The sequence below is a fragment of the Thermobia domestica genome, chromosome 13, assembly GCF_964235325.1.
Source record: "Thermobia domestica chromosome 13, izTheDome1.hap1.1, whole genome shotgun sequence".
NCBI lineage: Eukaryota > Metazoa > Arthropoda > Insecta > Zygentoma > Lepismatidae > Thermobia > Thermobia domestica.
Genome location: NC_137466.1, coordinates 65,784,111 through 65,804,982, shown reverse-complemented (window position 1 = coordinate 65,804,982; position 20,872 = coordinate 65,784,111). Strand labels below are relative to the sequence as shown.

Sequence of the window (20,872 nt, the reverse complement as noted above, 5' to 3'; positions counted from 1 at the left end):
GAGAGATTTCACACCTGTATATGTGTGCTGGAAACTTATTCCTTGTCTGGTGTGGTTACTTTCCTTCTTTTCATATTTATTTCCTGTCACTCTCAATACTCGATGAACATTTCGCTCTGAATGGCTAATGTGAAAGTAAGCGAAGACTGAAGGAAAAGCAATCTGTGACTCAACAGGTTCACTCTTAGTGATGGTATGAAGATCAATCGCCCGAACACTGGGATGGAGCTTTTACACCTCTCAAAGTTCTGTTGAGTATACCTGAAAACTATGTTATGTATACAAAAAATGTCCAAATTATTTGAGGTTATCTGCGTGCAATCATTTTATCATACATTTAATTTAATATACACTGGTCCTTAGGACAAGTTTTACATTAGTCCTAGGAAGGCTATTGAAATGGACCACAATGCCTTCGCAAATACGTATATTGCTTTAGAATTAATGTACCATGGTTATTCATTCGATTCTTACTCAACATACAGTAGAGCGTCGATTATCCGAACGTCGGTCAACCGAACGACCGCTTAACCGAACTGTGTACTCGCTCGCACCTGTTACTCTCCCACCCTACCGTCCATCATCCCCCTCACTCCCAAACCAAGCTTCCCACAGTAGTCGCCGCACTGAGCCACTGCTGGCGGAACATTGCTTCTAATGGGCCTTCATAAGGCGCTGCTGACCGGCCAAGCCGCCAGTCGCTGTGTTTCAACAATCAGCACACTTCTGTCGGTTTGGCACTGGCTGTAGAAGTACAGTACAGTACAGTACAGTTCGATTATCAGAACAAACCAGTTTTCCGAACACCCAAGTCCCCAAATTACTTCGGATAATCGACACTCTACTGTATTTGTGATTTATCGCTAAGCGTATCTAACTGCTAATCTAATAGATTAGAGAATACGTTAATACAGGGTGGACCATTTATCTTGAAATTGCCTCGTAACTTTTAAACAAATTAATAAAAAATTATGAAATTTTGTAACATACAAACATCGGCGGAAGACCTTGACATACCCCGCAATACCACCAGATTAACAGTGTTTCCAACCCATCCTAAAGTTTCCTTTTCAATGACACTGTGTCAGATTCTTACACACTTTAAATGTTATACGCTAAATAAAAAAAAATACCACATTAATCATTCAATGTTGCAAACTAAGGATGCTATAGCATCACAGACAACCCAGATAATTGGGTAATGCACCTGAGGCAAACGGCACCATCACATTGCGAATACCCTAGTGTCGAATACTATAACCACGATATAACTTATTTCTGACGAACGGGAACAAAATTACAAGGGGTTGAAAATGTTACTTTCTTCAGAAGATTTTATATACAAAAAGTGCGGTTTCAGTTTCAGATGGTTTCAGTTCAATCACAGCAACTTGATATCTCACGGAGATACGATGAACATTAGTAAAGTTTGACACACTGCTTAAATATATGTAATTGCAAGAACTTATATAACCACCAAAAATTCTTGTTGTAATGTTATAGAAGAAGACGGAAGCAGCATTTAAAAAAAATACATTTATTGGAAAATATCTATGTGAGCAGATATGATACTTATCTAAGCACACTTTCAAAATAAATCATTTTGAAGCAAAATTTTCAACCCCTTGTAATTTTGTTCCTGCTTGTTAGAAATACGTTATAGTATTCGACACTAAAGTACTTGCGATATGTACTGTCCCGTTCGTCTCAGATGCGTTATTACTGTCATAGTGATCTTCTAAATGTGGTTATCTGTGATGCTGTAGCATCCTTAGTTTACAACATTGTATAATCAATGTGGTACTGTAAGTTTTTGTTCAGCATATGAAATTTGAAATGTAATAGTGCCATTTTTAAAAATATATGACTTTATGCTGGGTTTGCAACACCCCAAGACTGGATTAACCCATCTGGAGGCCCGCGGCTACAAAAAATATGTGACCCCTGCTGACCACCTAATAGCCTACATTTCTGTGAAAGTACAGGAGGAAAGTTAAGGGAATATGTTTCATATTTTTGCTCATATTTTATGATGATTGTATCTTCATCGTTCTTTTTAGATATCCAGTTGAGATTTTGATCAGAGTAGAGGCCCGGGGCTATAGCACCCCTTAATCCGGCCCTGCAACACCCCTGTCGATATTTGAATATTAAACTACTTGATAAAAAGTATGAAACTTTTTAACAGTTATAAGATCCTTTTAAGACAAACGATCCACCCTGTATAAAAGAATTGACGCAATTTAAGTGACTGTCACATAAACTAGAGATCTTAAAAGGCGGGGGGGGGGGGAGGAAGTCCAGTCTTCTTCAGAACTATTCTAGATTAAAAACAAATTATAAAAATGGTGCGACCTTTATTTTTAAACTTTGCTACTCTTCAAAATTTCTTTTGGTTTGCGTTCTTTATATCAGTCGCCCTTATTGGTGAATACAATGTATCTTTGCAAGACACAAAGTTGGGATAATCTTATTAACCGAATAGAAGCTCCTTCGTATAATATTGTAGTAGTTGTTCCGTACTATGAATTACATGAATGCTAGCTAAGATATAAGAATAGATTAGTATATCCGCACTGCGGAGAATAGATCGGTTCCAATAACTGTTCCTATATTGTGATGAATTTTGGAAATTCCTTTCTCTTCAAGAAGTACGGTCACTTACATTTTTAAAAGATGATTTTCAGCTGGCGTAGTAATGTAAATTAATATATTTCAAGCCCAATTTCGGTCAAAATGCCCCATCTATTTTCAAAAGTTATTGCTGAAATAAGTTTTGCTCTACTGGAAAAAAAAAATATTACGTAGATTTAGCTTCTAGTGAGTAATATTTTATGTAACAAATGGAGAGTCGCAAGAGCGAGCACTTAAAAAAAAAAGAACCACAAACCAATCGCATGCACGTGTGACTGCCGGAGATCGAAGAATGACCCTAAGCTCTTACGACCGCGTCCATCACCATTGTCAATGATTAAAAGAAAAAAGCCAGTGACTACATTCATCTGCGAGAAAGAAAGGTCGCGTGGTGCATCTCAATGTTCTTCCAGAGATTGGTGAGATTCCTGTGACCTCTCAAAAAAAAAAAAAAAAAAAAAAAATCCCAGCAATAAACAACACTGACCTAAAAAAAAAAAAAAAAAACACTTGGAATTTTCCACTTGCTACCCCGTACGTTTACAAACTTCTTTTCAATCACAGCTTAAAACAGGACAAAAATGAAGGAAATTTTTGGTTTAATCACTATTATTCTATAATATTTTTGTGATATAAAGTTATTCGTTTACTAAAATCATTGTTAAAAAGTAAACAAAAATACGAAGTAATAAAATAAAAAATAATATGCGTATGAAGATGTGGCAACGCTGTATTCTACGCACCAGATCGAACACGCACTGCCTAACAACATCCACCATGCACGCAGTACAAGGGAGCGAGAGAGCTAAGTTAGAACGAGAACGCAATCCCTATAAAAGAGGAAACTCCACCCAGAGACACTGCCATTGGTGCAAATCATTTGATCCTCTCACTGTTAACATACCTAACAATGTTTATAAATAAATAAAAACTTCAAGTCTATCAGATTATTTCAAACTCCAAAACTGGAACATATTTCATATGTAGAATAATTGCACACCAAAGCTATAATCTTGCTCTCGAACCTGGGACATCTGCAACAGAAGCACTCGCTCAGAATGAATAGATTTGTTTTCTAGTATGACTTACTGTATTATTTCAAGGTAAAGCTCACGAACAAACATAAATAATGGCCTTGGCTTATAATTTCTCGATTTCTTTTATGAAGTTATGGAGCAATGAACTTTTAGTTATGCAAGACGTCTATAAGTGTCTCCCCCCCCCTGATGTTTTCTTATCGTTTGTAACTAACTCCGTAACAACGAATAAAATTATAATTTTGAGAAATGCACTATTTCATACTTATGCAATGATCTTAAATAGACTAATTATTGCTTTAATGTTTTTTTGTTTTTTTTTTTCAAATTGTACAGAAATTTGAGTGCTTGACAGCTGTGTGTGGCATTATCAATTAACTGTTCAACTCCCAGTTTCTCGCCTAAAAGAAAAATCACAGGCCTCATTATGTATTTATTTTAGTAAAATTGGCGGATCGCAACGCAAAACCCGAAACAATTATTACTTTTATGTTTATTATCGCAAATTGAAGCGCAAATTTGTGTCATACCTGTAAATAACGGGGTCCTTTGAGGCAATTCTTACTTTTTCCTCGTTAACTTTTTTAAAATATTCTTTATGTTATATACATATATTACTTAACGAAAATAAATGGTGGGGAATATAGGGGAAAACTTTTATTAGTATTAGAGGTTCCGACACAGAAATAATCATAGGATAAATGTTATAAGCATTCTTGGTTGGGCATTCGTTAGTTTTTTTTTTTTTTTTTTTTTTTAACATCACTACACATACTACTTGTTATACATGTTCTAATAGATTTTTCTGTAAAATTATAACTAATCACTGGCAAAAATGCTTAGGCATCTTTGTGAAATTACAGTGAAAAGAAAGCCTAGCCACATATTGACCAGAGAAAATGACAGCCCAGCCAGATACAGTACAAGTAAGAAACTGAACAATGGAACAAACTTTGTACCGTATATTAACCCGAGAATGTGCTTGAGAATATATTATATAAATACCCGAGAATGTGCTTGACAAAAGGCCTCTCCAACGCTGCAATTGTGACATGCTGTTAATGCACTCACAACCCTCTCCGTATACTCTCCTTCTTCAGCTTGACTGACCTGTCCTCTGGTCAATATGCGGCTAGGCTAACTCAGAGAAATAAGTTAAACTAACATAAACAAATCGTTTACAGATATTACTGTGCGTTATTTTAATAACAATCTCTCATTACTATTATTATATTTCAGTATAAATTATTCCTAGAATGCACTGCAACTTAATGATGTCATGGCATAAAAATTGTTAGTAATTCACTGTAATTTTACTGAAAATTCTTACAATGTAGGCTGGCTGTATGAATTTAAAATGTTCACTGCTCAATACTACCATGTATCGAAAATTAAATAAACAAGTCTTAAATTATTTATTTTATTATTATTATTATTATTATTATTATTATTATTATTTATCCAAAAGGTGGATTATGATTCATTTTTACGTACACTTCCTGTCAACCCGGGAACATAACCGTTACTATAATGTGCTTTCTGCTGGGACAAACGCGTAAAATAAGTTTAGTCGAGAGATTTCGAATAGGTCTTATTCCTGGAGTGGGGCAATCTGAAAATTTACGCTAGGGCTTATTATCGGCTTGTCTTATTTTCAGGGAAACACGATAGTATTGTATTGACAAAGATTGTTTCCGTTATCGGATCAATTTTAGTGTATTTGCGACAAAAAACAATTTTAATTGCTTTTTGAACAAATAATATATTATCTGTGTTTGCTTTCGTTGATCTCAATTTGAATATTACAACGTGTCAATAATTGCAGTCATAGTCAGTTCTTGTACACGATGTGTCCTAATTCTATCAGTGGTGTCATAGGCAGTTTTAGAGTGTAGTTGCATTCATGGTATTATTTGGGAGAAAATTTCCCTGTAAAAATGGTATAAACTCGAGATTTTTTAAGGAGGGGGGAAGAACAATTGTAATTTTGAGAGATCTACGCCGAAGCCCTTGAGGAAAAATATGTACACCCCTAGGTCAGATCGGTTTTGGACATTACTAAAATATAAACTTTTCACTGTGCATGTGTTGTATCGCAAAGAAGCAAGCGCTCATTCAAATAATACGCAGTTAATTCACGGACAGTCACTTAACAGAAAAAGAAAAAAGAAAGAAAGCGACCATGTACGAAATTATCTTGGCCTCTTTGAACTATTTGGTTAAAAGCAACCTAAAAAGGAAAAACAAACATAGCGACTGTTTTGAAAGTTGCTAGATAAGACCCATTCTCTTGTCCTTGTACTAGGGCAGGATCCCAACCAACTTGGTCCCAGGGAAAAACAAATTTATTTCGAAGTTTGGCTCTCGCCCGAAGAGGAAAGCAAGCACACAAGTGGAAAAGCAGATAGTCAGCAAACAGGTCGAGTTGGCTTATTTTCCTTCTAATTATCACGTGACTGCGAAAAATCCACGTAGGCCTACACGTGATTCAAAACAAAAGAAGATATTTTAGGATGTGCTAGATCAGGACTTTGACAACACACACAAAACATACATTGTGAACCACAGCAATCCTTATTTATAAAGGAAAAACACATCAGTCCGTGAGTAATATTAATCAGTCCGTGAGTAATATTAATATGCCAACTTTAACACAGTTAACGAGTTACGGGTGCAGTGAAATTATTAAAATACTCTTAATCCTTTCCTTGTACTCTTAAGTCACACTAATTTCCAGCAGGTTAATAGTTGTCGCTAGCTGCACTGCCTCCTACATGACGCCAAGAGATATCGATAGCCTGGAGAAAACTTGGAAACATGCCGAAGGCTTGCGGGGAACAACTAGTTAAGATAGAAGTCAAGTCTTATGCTGTTGAACTACGTTTGTCCCTAATAAATATTCCTTCTAGTTTCTTTTTATTTTCATCAATCGCACATACAGTACAGTCTCGGTAAATCGAATTAGATAGAACTAATGTTACCTCGGATGATAACGATCTCTAATTTTACAAATTTTCGGCAAGCGCAGTATACTATAAATAAAATAAAGAGTCATATAAAAAGTCTCCGCGGTATTTTGGTACATTTTTTGAACAAAAAATTCTTAATTGAAAATCAATTTTTATCAAGTGTATATTGACCATTATTATCTATGATCTTTTGTCATTTTTCGACTAGCTTCATAATTTAATTGGTGTAGAACTTCTGTGGTTTATAGTCGAAAAATTTGGCCAAGTGATTTTCAGCGACGCTTCGGTCGTTTTTTTAACTAGGAGAGTTTTGCAGAGAGCGAAACAAATTGTAGTCAGACGGTGCAATGTCCGGGCTATACGATGGATGCATCAAAACTTAACCAAGTTCCGTCAATTTGTTCCGAGTCGTCAAAGATGCGTGTAGCCGCGCATTATCATGTTGGAACACAACTCTGGATTGTCGACAAACAAAGTTATGTCGAGTGTTTGGTAGGATTGGAAGTGAATTGTCCATTATGAGCTGCTGCAACCTGACGAAACCATGAATTCGGTCCTGTACTCTGCATAGCTCGACTGTTTGAACGAAGCAATCCAGAAAAAGCGACCAGAATTGGCCAACAGAAAGGGAGTTGTGTTCCATCATGACAATGCAAGGCCCCACAATCTTTGATAACTCGGAACAAATTGACGGAACTTGGTTGGAAGTTTTGATGCATCCACCGTATAGCCCGGACCTTGCACCGTCTAACTACCATCTGTTTCGATCTCTGCCAAACTCTTGATGGTTAAAAAAAAAAAGGCCGACCGAAGTGCCACTGAAAATCATTTATGCACATTTTTCGACGATAAACCACTGAAGTTCAACAGAAATGGAATTATGAAGCTACCTGAAAAATGGCAAAAGGTCATAGATAATAATAGTCAATATACACTTGATAAATATTGATTTTCAATAAAGAAATTTTTTGTTCAAATATGTACCAAAAAACCATGGAAACTTTTCACATAACCATTGTATTTTTTTTTTTTTTAATGCAACTTATCATTACGCCTAATTTATAATATAGCATTACACTATGAATTGGAAAAAAAATTGTACTAAATATTTCGTAAATTGTTTCAATTAGAAATGATCTATTTTGTTCCTATCACAACACCGGTCTCCTACGGTCAGTTTACTCTCACCATATTCTGCTGGATTTCTTTTCATCGATTTGCTCCAATCTACTCTTCGAAGTGCTTTTTAACCCTTAACGAGTTTTCGTAACCATTTGGTTACACATGTTTTGATCTTGCCTATTGCGTTTGAAGACTATTATTTTTAGGTATTGTTCCTTGTGGTTATTTGTGTACATGTTTTCCGCGATCCAGAGAATCTATTGTCTCCTTGTGACAACTCTGGTAAATTTTACGCGGAAGGTAGTCTGTGGATATATTGTTTTGCAAGCAGTGCCGGAAACAGACAGAAAATATAGTGAACCGTTAAGGGTTAACTGAATTCGAGAGGAACAAACTTCTTTTTAACAAATATTTTTAGTGCTCATTTTTTCAAAGTGTAACTACTAGTTCCTCTCAGCCTTCCGGCCCACTGTACACTAAAGATTGAAATAATGCAGCATTAAAAAGGTCTAATTGTTTCTATTTTTTTAAAGAAAGAAATGTAACCTTATTTACTAATTTATTTTTATTTTGCCCAGTAATATCCCAAACTTCACACCGTAGCTATTCAAGAGCCTAAGTTATACAAGGCAAGCGATACATTTAGCGGCTTCTGTTAGCTACTATTAGGATTACGGTGACGCACAGACTGAGAAGTTTGTCGTTCATTATTAGGGTATGAATTTTAAAGAATGGAGTAAATGTTAGACAAACTGGAAGGTCAGAAGAACAAAATGTTTAAATTATCCTCTGAGTTTAACGTCCGGCGATTAGGCATCACAAAGTCCACTTGACCGGAGTTTGGATGTCACGTACTAGAGGTGAGTGCTGTATCACTGAGCTACCATGGCCTTTCCATTTTTGTCATTATAGTATACAAAAAAAAAAAAAAAAAACTTCAAAAGGTGCGCTGGAAAAAATTCCGGTTATTAGCGCTCAGGAGCTTTGGAGCGGAACGATTATTCAAACTATGAAGACTACAGCACAATTATGTGCCTGGCGCTACAGTAAAAAAAAATAATTCGGATATGAAATAGTTATTCGAACAATAACTTGGATATCGAATAGTTATTCGAGCAACTACTCGGATAACGAATAATTATGCGAACAATTACTCGGATAACGAATAATTATGCGAACAATTACTCGGATAACGGATTCGAATATCGAAAACTTATATTCGCATAACAAAAATCATTCTCGGCCTTACCAGTATAATACTCGCCAACACCTAGTGAAGAATCTCTATCCTATTTCTATCCTTAGTGCTTCGCTGCCTATATAAATCTTATGTTATGGTTCATGCTACCCAGTAACAAAATTGTTCAGGTCATACTTTTATTCCTGTATTCCTCGTAAACATATATGGCCATTGACCGTAGGTGATATAATAAATTTGCCGCGAATGTTTTCAAAAACAGAAAAGAATACTTGGAAATCTTTCAGGGCTATATGGCCTATTCGTTTTATGGAAGGTAATAAAGAAACTTACATCAAGTGAGGATATTGTGTCAAATATTGGGTACTTCTAAAACTACACGGAAACAACTGTTTGGTTTACAGCTCGAGAACTACAAAGGAAATCTTAGTCAGTCCTCTCCCTGGTAACCTGTTCTATAGAAAGAATTTGTCTGGTTGATTTAAAAAAAAAAAAAAAAATGCATACGAAGTCCCAGTGCTTGAAAACACGTGTGGATACTATTTACTTCAAGCTCGACAGAATCAACAGTTAAGATCTGCTGGAAATAAGTTCTCCATTCGCCCTCTAACAATCTCCCAACGCTCTGTTCTGTCTTCTCTTTCTCTCTCTCTCTCTCTCTCTCTCTCTCTCTCTCTCTCTCTCTCTCTCTCTCTCCCTTCCCCCTCGACAACTTAATCTCCGTCACACACATACACAACGACGGATAAAAAGAAACTTATGCAACACACGTGTATGATTTATCAGTCTCTGGCCTACTTTGCCGCCCCAGCCGTTCGGAAGTTTTCCATGATATAACAACTCTTCATGTATCTTTAACAGTAATTAAAGATTAGGAATATCATTTATTTTCCCAAAAATAATGTACGGTAGAAGTAGCATATTATCAGGTTTAATGAGTGTCTATGCACACCAGGAAGGGGAAGAATACACACACAGGCTTATTTTCTTAAATTTCCACCCACATATAAGATATAGCCTATATACACTGTACGGCTTATTTGCCTTTCTTCAAACTAGATTTGTGCCTTTATAATAATCTCTAATTATAACATGCGGTAGTAACTTACACTATCAATAACATAGAATGTGAAAATAAACAACTTATATTTTTGGCTATGCCACCCATCTAATTCACAATAGTGGCGATTGGGGCCTATTTTGTTTCTTCCGAAGTGAGTAGTATCATTTTTACATTAATTTAAATAGAAATAGCGCCTATGTAAGTTTTTTTTTTCTTTTTGAACCGAAAATTGAAGTACTACAAAATGGTTCTGAAGAATGATACTAAATGCTTCTCAACCTATTATTTGACTGTGACACGCTTTATTGACATCAATAAATAAATATCAGCAGTTTTTTCAAGGAAGTGTTTAGGGGTAAAAAAATCTACGAAAAAAATCTGGTTAGAATACTGTTTCTGAATATTGATACCGCTTCCCAACCTTTTTTGACTAACGATACACTTTATTGAACGAACGCCCACGGCACTGCAACACAGATTGCTAAACTTTTTATTATTATTATTATTATTATTATTATTATTATTATTATTATTATTAATTATTATAGCCTTTACAGTGAAAATGAAATACAATTTATAGGTTAACGTCCCACGATTATGCCCTATAGATAAAGGACAGGGGTGATTAATAAAAGTGAATGACTGCGAAAGAATTGGTGGAATGATAATGTAAAAGGAAACGGGAGAAACCAAAAAAAACATTGACAGGATGCTATCCACCACAAACTAACATGGCCTGACTCTGAGCCAGCGACCTCTTACACCAGAGGTGAATAATTTACCACTAAGCCACTATGCCTGCCAGGCCTGTATCCATGGGGGGCCGGGTCCCCTAAATATTTACTGCCCCCCTAAAATTTTCACGGCAGGCTTGCAAATTGTTATAACTATAGGCTAATATGGTTGGATCGGGCCCCCCTACATTTTTGGGCTGGCTAAGGGCCTGTTGCCCCCGTCTCCACAGAAGCTTCATAGTAAAAATAAGTAGTTATAGCCTGAACGACATGAAATTTATTTTTCAATTCTAAAATTTCGCTATACACTCCATGAGCTATTCAATGCACGACGCACCCGTTAGGAAAACTTGATCATACTGGGTGATGATGATTATAATGATATGATAAAATTACAACTACGAAATGAGTGGGCAATGCAACCTAAATTTCATATTTATATTCATCATCTTTATAGTTACTTACATAAGTCTACGCAAATATAGTGTTATACGTATGTAATACACAGCCGACGTACAGTACATACAACAGATTTATTTCTGCTTAACGCAATCGAGACTGCTTGCTACAGTACACTTAAGTCACGCGTAAAAAAACTGAAGGTCATCTGTATTATCAAACTGCGACGACGTGCTCAGCACTATTAATAATTGCAAATACACTTCAAAGTGTTTTCGTTACGTTGGAAGAAAGAAAATCAAAAGATTGCATCCAAGCTATTGAAGAGACTGGGTATTTGTAAGTGCAAGTTATTTCAACCTCGAATTCTTGGACTGATTACACCAATCACCCGATGGTGCCATCTGTACTGCCGAACTTTCAATCTATTCAGCACGCTCCTTGGCACAAATTCTAACGCTACGTAAACAACATTGATAGAATAACGTGCTTCTTCCTATTCCATACAAAGGAACGAGAAGGTAGACCGGCTAATTTAGTTCTCCACAAATACTCGGGAGAAGTTAACAACAAACTATTTAAACCTAACACATGCTGTTCTTTCTGGTTAATATAGTTTAGCTTGTATTTCAATATTGGGTTCCTGTCCAGGCCAGCCATCCAGCCAGAGATTTTCATTATTGTAGACTATCTAAATTTCCTTTTCAAAGAGTCAAAAGTATTTATAATTGTTTCTATAGTACGTATTCAGTAACTTTCAAATGGTAACTGTCAAAATAATTTTCAAATGTATACAAAAAGAGGGTAAATAAATTCTATACTACACAAAGAGCACATACAGTGCGATCCAGATCGAACATGTGTTCTTGCCCACAAGAAATAAATATCTATCAAACAACCAAAATAATCTGAATAATATATAGTTTCTCTGCAATATTAAGAAACGGTTTTATGATATACGTAAACTACATAATAGTTCTAAATTATTGAAAAAAAATCATTAGAAATTACACTATGAGCTTACTCGAGTAATAAGTTATAATAGCACTTGCGACTAGCGAGTAATTTCTGTTAAGCTGACAGGTGTAAATGATAGGTAACATTAAAGGAAATTAAGCTGTTATTATTAACATCTCATAACGTTAACTGAATTTTGTAATTCTTCGTTCACCTCTGGTGCTTGGGGTCCCGGGTTCGATCCCAGCCCCGCCAAGTGAACTTTGTGGTGGACAAACACCGTGTGCGTGGGTTTCCTCGGGGTTCTCCCGTTTCCTCCAGCTTTCTTCATTCCACCATATCATTCATTATTCATCATCACCGTCTCCTTTAGCCTAACCGGCATAATCGTGGGACGTAAAACTTAAAGATTTCATTTTTTTCGTTTTTGAATTTTGTAATTCTTATTCAGTTCTACAAACCAAGCCTATAGATAGAACATTAAGTACAGGGAACGACATCCTTTTAGGGGGCGGGAAGTAATTTGAATTCATTTTACATTCATACGTAAGTACCAAATAAACAACTGAAAGCTTCAAGGGGGTTGAAGTTCGTCGGAGGAGGGAACTCAGCCCTTCTGGCCATTCTCTAGCAACGGGCCTGCTACAAGCATTCACTGAAGGTAATAAGTTCATCATTGTCGAAAAGCCTTCAAAATGCATGTAGGTATACCAGTTTTTAACAGTAAAGATAAGTAAAATATGTGTACCCAGAGTTGGATTGAGGTTCAGTGGGGCCCTAAGCTATTGAAGGTAATGAAGTTGAGCAGATGAAGGTAGGCATCCTATATACCCTACAGGAATGAAACTAGTGATATTTTAAAAAATAGGCTAGCAGAAGGGAACCCATTACTTATATCATAGGACTTGCACAACACGAAGCAGTGTTGCTATATGTAGATTTTATCTTATTTACTGTTTCTTATATTTTCTAAATGTAAATTCAGTTTTTTTTTATTATTATTTTGGGGGCTCCGAAGAGAGTGGGGCCCTAAGCTATAGCTTGTTTAGCTTATACGTAAATCCGGCACTGTGGCACTGTGTGTACCAATCTTCAATAATAATAATAATAATAATAATAATAATAATAATAATAATAATAATAATAATAATAATAATAATAATAATAATAATAATAATAATAATAATAATAATAATAATAAAGTAACTGAATCACTTTGTTTTCACGTAAAAGCAATAATAAGAGGTTCAAGAATCAGGGGAAAAAATAGATTCTCCTTCTTTTAAAAATATGAACCTCAGAATCCCATTGTCCACTTATCAACATCCTATATTTCATTGTACACAAACATAATAGTCTCGTGGGTTATGCGCATTGTAAGTTTTATTTCGAGGACTGCCATCAGGGAATGAGAAACCAGTAACTACTTGGCCTATTATATTCTGCAGACATCGCGTAATGTAAAAGTCAAAGAATCAAGGACGAAACGTGTGCCCTTTCTTTAACTACCTACTGGTTTTTACTATTATGATCAGCCATGAAGCAAAAGCAAATTCTTTCGTAGCCTATTATAACGTGCTTCATTTTGTTCCAAACGCCAAAGAAACTTTTATGAGTACTTAAAAAGAAAGTAAATTCACTTTCGAACCATTTCAGTATGTTGAATCTTCTTGCTTCAACATGTGCACCGTAAAACCATGTTACAAATATACAGGGTGATTTTCACTGAATTATTGATAAGGAAAATAAAGTTAATAAATAAATGATAATTATTGATAAAGTTTCTAGTCAAGATGTCAGATGTTAGAATCAATTTTATTTTATCATGCATGTCGATTTGATAAGGAATTTAATTTTTTTAACTGTAATAAGTTTTTTTTTTTTTTTTTTTTTTTTTTTAAGCATCTGGCTATGTATGAAGACGTTACCGTCAGTCATATATGTTCCATACACTTGTTAACGGTAAAGAAAGTGACAAATAAGTTTTACTGGATTTCGGTTCTGCAACCGAAAACTATTTCTTTAAACAAATAATATATATATATATATATATATATATATATATATATATATATATATATATATATATATTTGGTCTAGGAATTAATTCGTGCGGTTGGTACGCACACATTGAAGCTGTAGTACAAACACAAAATACATAAATACCTTAAGAAAAATATTGTCCATCGCTAGCCACCACTTTCGCCCATTTGTCAGGCAATGTACGGATTCCGTGGCGAAAGAAGTCCTCATCCTTGGAAGCGATCCAGTCAGAGACCCATGTTTCGATATCTTCTGAAGAAGTAAACCGCTGTCCAATCAAATCGTTGTTCATGCAATCGAACAAGTAGTAGTCCGAAGGAGCAACGTCTGGTGAATACGGCGGGTGGGGTAAAACTTCCCATCCGACATTTTCTAAATAGGTTTTGACCGGTTTTTGACATGTGGGCGAGGTTATCATGTTGAACAATAAGTTTATCATGTCTGTTCTCCCATTCTGGTCGTGTTCTGGCCAGAGCTTGCTTCAAACGCATTAATTGTCGTCGATAACGTTCTCCATTCATAGTTTCACCCGGTTGCAGCAGCTCATAGTACACCACACCTTTCATATCCCACCATATGCACAGCATAACCTTTGCACAGTGAATATCTCGTTTTGGTTGTGATGGACCTGGTTCACCTGGTTTCACCCAGGCCTTTTTTCGTTTAGGGTTCTCGTAATGGATCCACTTCTCATCACCCGTAATAATTCGATGCAGAAACCCCTTTCTGCTCTGTCGTTGAAGCAGCAATTCGCAAATGGTTTTTCGTCTTTCAACGTCTCTGTCTTTCAATTCATGTGGAACCCAATGTGACATCTTTTGAATCATTCCCATGGCTTTCAAGCGTTTGGAGACTGTTGTTTGACCAACGCCTAATGCTGCTGCAAGTTGTTCCTGCGTTTGACACGAATCCTGCTCGAGCAATGCTGTCAATTCTTCGTCTTGAAATTTTTTTGGCTGTCCAGCTCGCTCTTGGTCTGCCAAGCCGAAATCACCACTTCTAAACCGTGCAAACCACTTCTGACACGTTCGCTCAGCTAGAGCATGGTCACCATACATTTCCACCAAAATACGATGACTTTCAGTCGCACTTTTCTGCATGTTAAAGTAATGCAGCAGGACACCCCGCAAAAACACTTTATCAGGCACAAATTGCGCCATGCGGTTCCAAAACCAAAACTTATCAGAAAAAAATTGTTTATTTCGGTCCTGCGCCAACAACCGTTATTCGAGAAGCCTAGTAGAACCCATTTAACCTATGGTACCGTTACCATCAATAACCCTGATAAATTATACATTGTAAATAAATTACAGATAAAGAATAACTGTCGATGTTTTACAGGAAACTAAGCTTTTTGTTTTCAAAACATTTTCTCTCTATCTTCAAAGCCTTTCGAAACTTATTTCGAAATCCCGTATACACACATGTTTGTGAGATCCGTGTATTTTTTTTTTCAATAATAATCGTAACATTCAGTGGATTCCATGTCAGAAGGACCAGGATAAAAAGAGCAACAACAATAAAGCCTGAGTCAAAAAGGCCTTAATCAAAACTGTCGTCGAAAAGGCAAGGATCAAAACTATAGTGCTGCCAAAATGTCTTAAGCCGTGGCAAAAATGCGAACTAAAGCTCACATCTTCGACATATCTACGCGTTGAGCCAATAAGAGTTCAGCTGTTGCTAAGTAAGAGAGCCTTGCAGCCGTCTACGCGAAAGTGAGTGGAATTCCTTCAGCCGATAGCAGCGCTTGGAACAGTAGACTAGATGTCAAGTCAATGTGATATATCTATAATACATCCGAAGTGCTTGAATCAAACGAGACCTATGTCAAAAGACCCCGCGCGTACGAAGACTTATGTCAGAGTCGAGTCAAAGAGGTGGCAAAACTATTCCGGTCAACAAAGCCCAGTTGAAAACTTTCCGCTTCATAAAGATCACTATTCAAAAGGAAACTGATCCTTTTGATCATGATGCCTTTCAAACCGGGCCTATTTGATGCAGGGTAATTTTCACCTATGCCCTTTAATCACACAAGGCCTCTTTGACCGCTCCTTTTGACGAGAGGCCGTTTTGACTCGGGCCCTTCTGTTGCAAGGAAATTTTAATTAGTGCTTTTTTTTTTTTTTTTTTTTTTTGTGAGGAGAAGTTCGACCCGGGTCCTTCTGACGCGGAGCTGTTTCGATGCATGTCGCTTTGATCAAGGGTCCTTTTGACATGTTCTGCTGTCTTCGCCCTTCTGTCCGGACCCTTATACGATGGAATAGAGATAGCATCCAATGATATCAATTTATGTGACATCCACGTTTGACTGAAAGAAATAAAAAGCGACAAGCGGATAAAAATTTCCAGGTGCCATAAATCTATGACACTGGGACGCCTTCGCTGTTCATATCCAAAACTATCCTGGCATTTGGTCGAATAGAGCCGGCAAATATTTTCCGATTGCTTCCTCCACATTAACTGAATATTCCTTAAATATTCTATAAGTATTCAGCTGGTCAACGTTTCGAATCTTTCATTATAATATTTAACAAACCTTTGAAGAATATTACTGCATTGCCATTAACAATTTGAAAATGAAATGAAATGTAATCTAAGTTTTACGTCCCAAGGTTATGCCGGTTAGGCTAAAGGAAACTGTGATGATGAGAGATGAGTGAAATGGTGGAATGAAGAAAATGGGAGGAAACGGGAGAACCCCGAGAAAACCCATGATCACGGTGTGTCCACCACAAAGTCTACACGGCGCGAGCTGGGATCGAACCAGGAACCCCAAACACCGGAGCTGAACGCTCTACCACTAAGCCACCGCGCACCCCATTAACAATTTGAAAAATAATAATTACCAGAAAACCTATCTGAATTAAACCATTTCAAAACACAATTTAATGTAGCATTGGTTTTCGGTTTAGTGACCAAAACAGTTCTCTTCTCGAAACAGCTTATAGTATGTCTTTCTCTCTCTCTCTCTCTCTTTTTTTTTTTCTTCTTCTCTTCCCTCGGTACACAACTCTTATGTCGATATATACGTCTTACGGTTTTGTTCCTAAACCCACACCGAATTAAAACATTAAAGTTTTGGTACCGGAACCCAAAACACTTAAATGTGTTTCAGTTTGTTCTGAGAACAGATATGAATTAAATCTATTTTAGGTTCCGGTATCAGAACCTAAATAATTTTCAGTTTCGTTACCATTAACAACCCTAATGCTCCACGGTAGTGAACCCGCGTCAGAGCATAAAAGGAAATATACTATTAGCCTTCTGGCTACTCTGAAGCTATTTTTATTATTAAACTGCATTGCACCCACTTTAAAGAGGAGCAGTGTTTAAACTCTAAACGTGACCAGTGGGAAGCTCTCGACCAAATGTTGCTCCGAAAGTGTTGTTAGGAGAGAACACACCAAAGTAACTACGCCATCTTATAGATGACATAGTAGTAAATGACATCTTATAGATGTATGTTGGTGTTTAAAAGAAAAAAAAAAAGTTACTGTAGAACGTACTTTCGTATATAAATATTTGAGATTGACGTCTTGCAGTTTTATCTGAGCAAAGAGCGCTAGCTGAATATAAATTTGGTGAGGGGTTCAGGTCCATTTTCCCCTTCCCTCGAATTTTAACCACAGAGTTAATCCTTATACGGTTACGTGCTTCAAGTGAATAACCCGCGCACTTTCTGTACATGTGATCCGGGGTTGTATCCCTGGTATAGGTACTTGCCTCGGATAAAATCGCTAGTATTTGCTGGAATTACACTTTCAAGCACGCGTGTTACTGTGTTCACGTGTATCTCGAAATCAAAGAATAACTCCAATCAACTGGACACAACGTATTATAACAATTGAACACAAAATATAACCTATTTAAACGCTTTATTAATCCAAACTAAAGTATATAAGTGAGGAATATCAAATCAGAATACAAAAGCGCAACAATTTTAGAAATCCACCAACCCTGCTATATGAAAGGTCGCCTGAGTATTCAATCCACCCGCACCACACAGTTGCTAAGGTTACCCTGACGCAATTGTGAATTCTCACTAGTTTGTCGAAGACAATGCTGTTATTGAAAATAAAAGCGCCCACATTTTATAAATACATCTACAACTAAAGATGACATTCTGCCTGTCAATTCAAAATGTCAGTGAGATAACGAGATTATTGTTGGTGAAAGAAGAAAGGATTCTCTTATAGGCCGAATAACTTCAAATCGAGGGGGCATCATCACGTAATCATTGGTTAATAGAAAATGGGAGAGGGGTGAAGAGAAGGTATAGAAACGAAGGTAACATGTTCACGTTTCCGTGACTCGATTGGGTGATTTTTCAAAAGGTTCCTCTCACTTCACTTACTTCATTCACTTCACACTGTGTGCATTTGTAGGACACTTGCTTTGCTTTGAATGCTGCATATAGCGGTACACCGCAAGGTCAGAAGCAGAGAAACAAGGGTTGCCAGTCTACCGCTCATTACAGCGAATCAAGAGTAGAAAGAAGGAAAAAAAAAATGTCGAAACTACTGCTTCTCTTCTTGACACCATTATTCAACAAAGTATTTTCCATTCGCTTTCTAATCACCTACACCTTCCAGCTCATACGCAACTACGAATAAAGAAACCTTTCATACAAAGGAAACCTAATATTTGACCTGAGATTCAGTTATCTTGTGTCTAAAGGGATAATTCCCACGACATAGGGAAATTTTCACAAGAAAGAAAGAAAGAAAGAAAGAAAGAAAAAAAAAACGTCAGAGTAAGCCAAGACGTAGGGAACATTTATCCTTAAATATGAAATACGATTTTTTTTGTTGTAATTTTTCACATCAAATTCTCTCTATATATTATTTTCCTACTAAAGTTATAAAACTGATTTTCTTTAATTATGATTTATGTAATTGTTTAAAATGAAGATTACAACTATTGATGATTCGAGCGTTTCAAGTGCTTAGTATCTCTCGGCTACCATTACCATTTTATTCTAGGCTAGTTCAAGTACTTTTTTTTGACCAGCAAAAGATTTGATTAATCCATATACTAAAACACTAGTTTTATATGTTTGTGGTCAAGGAAAGTTTATAATGTTTGAGGAGGTTTATTCTTTAGACAATTATACCTCGAAACCACAAGCTCTAGAAAGATACTGTTTTCACTGATCGATTGCAAATTTTGTGTAGATTTTTTAGTTCTAATTAAATATTTTAAAAATGGCAGTTATTTCTTTGTTACTTTTTTTTTTTTTTTTTTTTTTTTTTGGAGGTACACTGGAAGTATTGAAATTTTAAAAAGTATCATATCCTACGAGTTATATACTTCAACACCACACATTTGTATACGGGGTTAATTTCTTTCCGGCGTTTGTTTCATAGCCAAATGATAATGAAAAACGAATGATGATAATTTCTCCAGTCTTTATTGTTTGGAGTGTTTTGACCAATGAACACTATACGTATATCACTGACATAATTACCTGTGTGTGTTACATATTTGCTTATTACATACTGCATGCAAGAAGAAAGAAAACCCTGATCATACATGAATTAGAAACTCCCAACCGGAAGTAGGCTCAAATCTTGCAAACGGTGCGAGATATTGAAAAATAATAATCGAACAATTCTCCTCTTTATGGCACCCCTTGTCGATTTTTATCAAGACGTCTTTCACTTTAGTCTGTAAAGGGTTGAGCTGATTTTGAATTTAACGTACCTTTCAACAGCGAGGCTGTTGACGGGACCTACTGATTAACGTGGAATCCGAGCCACATGAGCTCCCGCCGGGAATCGAATCCGGGCCTCCCACGCCAAAGGCGCGTACGCTAACCAGTTGCTACAAAGGAGCTCATTTTCCTGTAAAGGGACATGTACAGTTGTGCGGAATGACAAGGAGATTCATGCTCATATGTGAATGATGCGCTGTGTAGAGAGCGCAGGTTCAGCTAGTAGTATATAACATGTGGTAGTATAACCCTCTGGGTCAAGAAATAGGAAATAGCGATTTCCAAATTCATGGAGTCCTGTCTCTCCGTCCTTTTCTTCCCTTCCAACGTCGGAACTTATCTAGATCACTTTATCACACATGAAAACTATATTAATTTCATTTTGACGAAAACAAACCAGGATTTCCCAAATTTTGCATTGCAGTGCCCTGGTGCGCCTTGGGTGACTTACAGGGGCGCCTCGAAATACTTTGAAAGCTTCAATGAAACACTTATTCTATGTTATTTTCGAGCTTGAAGGTTATTTGTTCCTATGTATTTCCGCGTTCCCTAATTTTCCTTCTGCTGAAATTTTAATGCTATCCTTAGGTCTATATAAAATAACTGTACATAATTTGAAATTTAACGAATTATATCTACTGTTACAATGAAAGTTTGTAACTGCTTAATAAAAATTATTACACTCACTCACCATAACACAATTACTGAATAGGATGCACAGAAATGGAGAGTGAAATGGTATCTATCCTCACCTGCAAAAGGAGAAAATATTTCCTTTAAGTCCAAGAGTACAAAGAACTTGGATTGATTTATTCAAAAAAACTCTTTCAAATTAGCAATCCAATGGACCGCTTAGATGTCAATGTGGCGTAACTCCAAAACTGAAATTTTCCAGCAGTAAAATTTGAAGCTCCGGTAGTGAAATTTGAAGTTCAACAATTCATATTTCTGTTACGTTGGCAACCAAACCCGTAAGTATGACGTTTATGATACTACAATCTAC

General features: G+C 36.4%; 1 protein-coding gene across 2 annotated transcripts in view; it reads right to left on the bottom strand.

Moving 5' to 3' along the window:
* atos (atos homolog atossa) overlaps positions 1-20,872 on the bottom strand; it is a 175,214-nt gene that overhangs the window by 60,870 nt on the left and 93,472 nt on the right. Inside the window, exon 2 of one of the 2 annotated variants that reach the window (XM_081735843.1) lies at positions 20,561-20,621. The exons of the other annotated variant lie outside the window; for it this stretch is intronic. The gene's annotated coding sequence lies outside the window, so the exon portion shown is untranslated. The remainder of the gene's footprint in view (positions 1-20,560; positions 20,622-20,872) is intronic. 2 annotated transcript variants of the gene reach the window in all.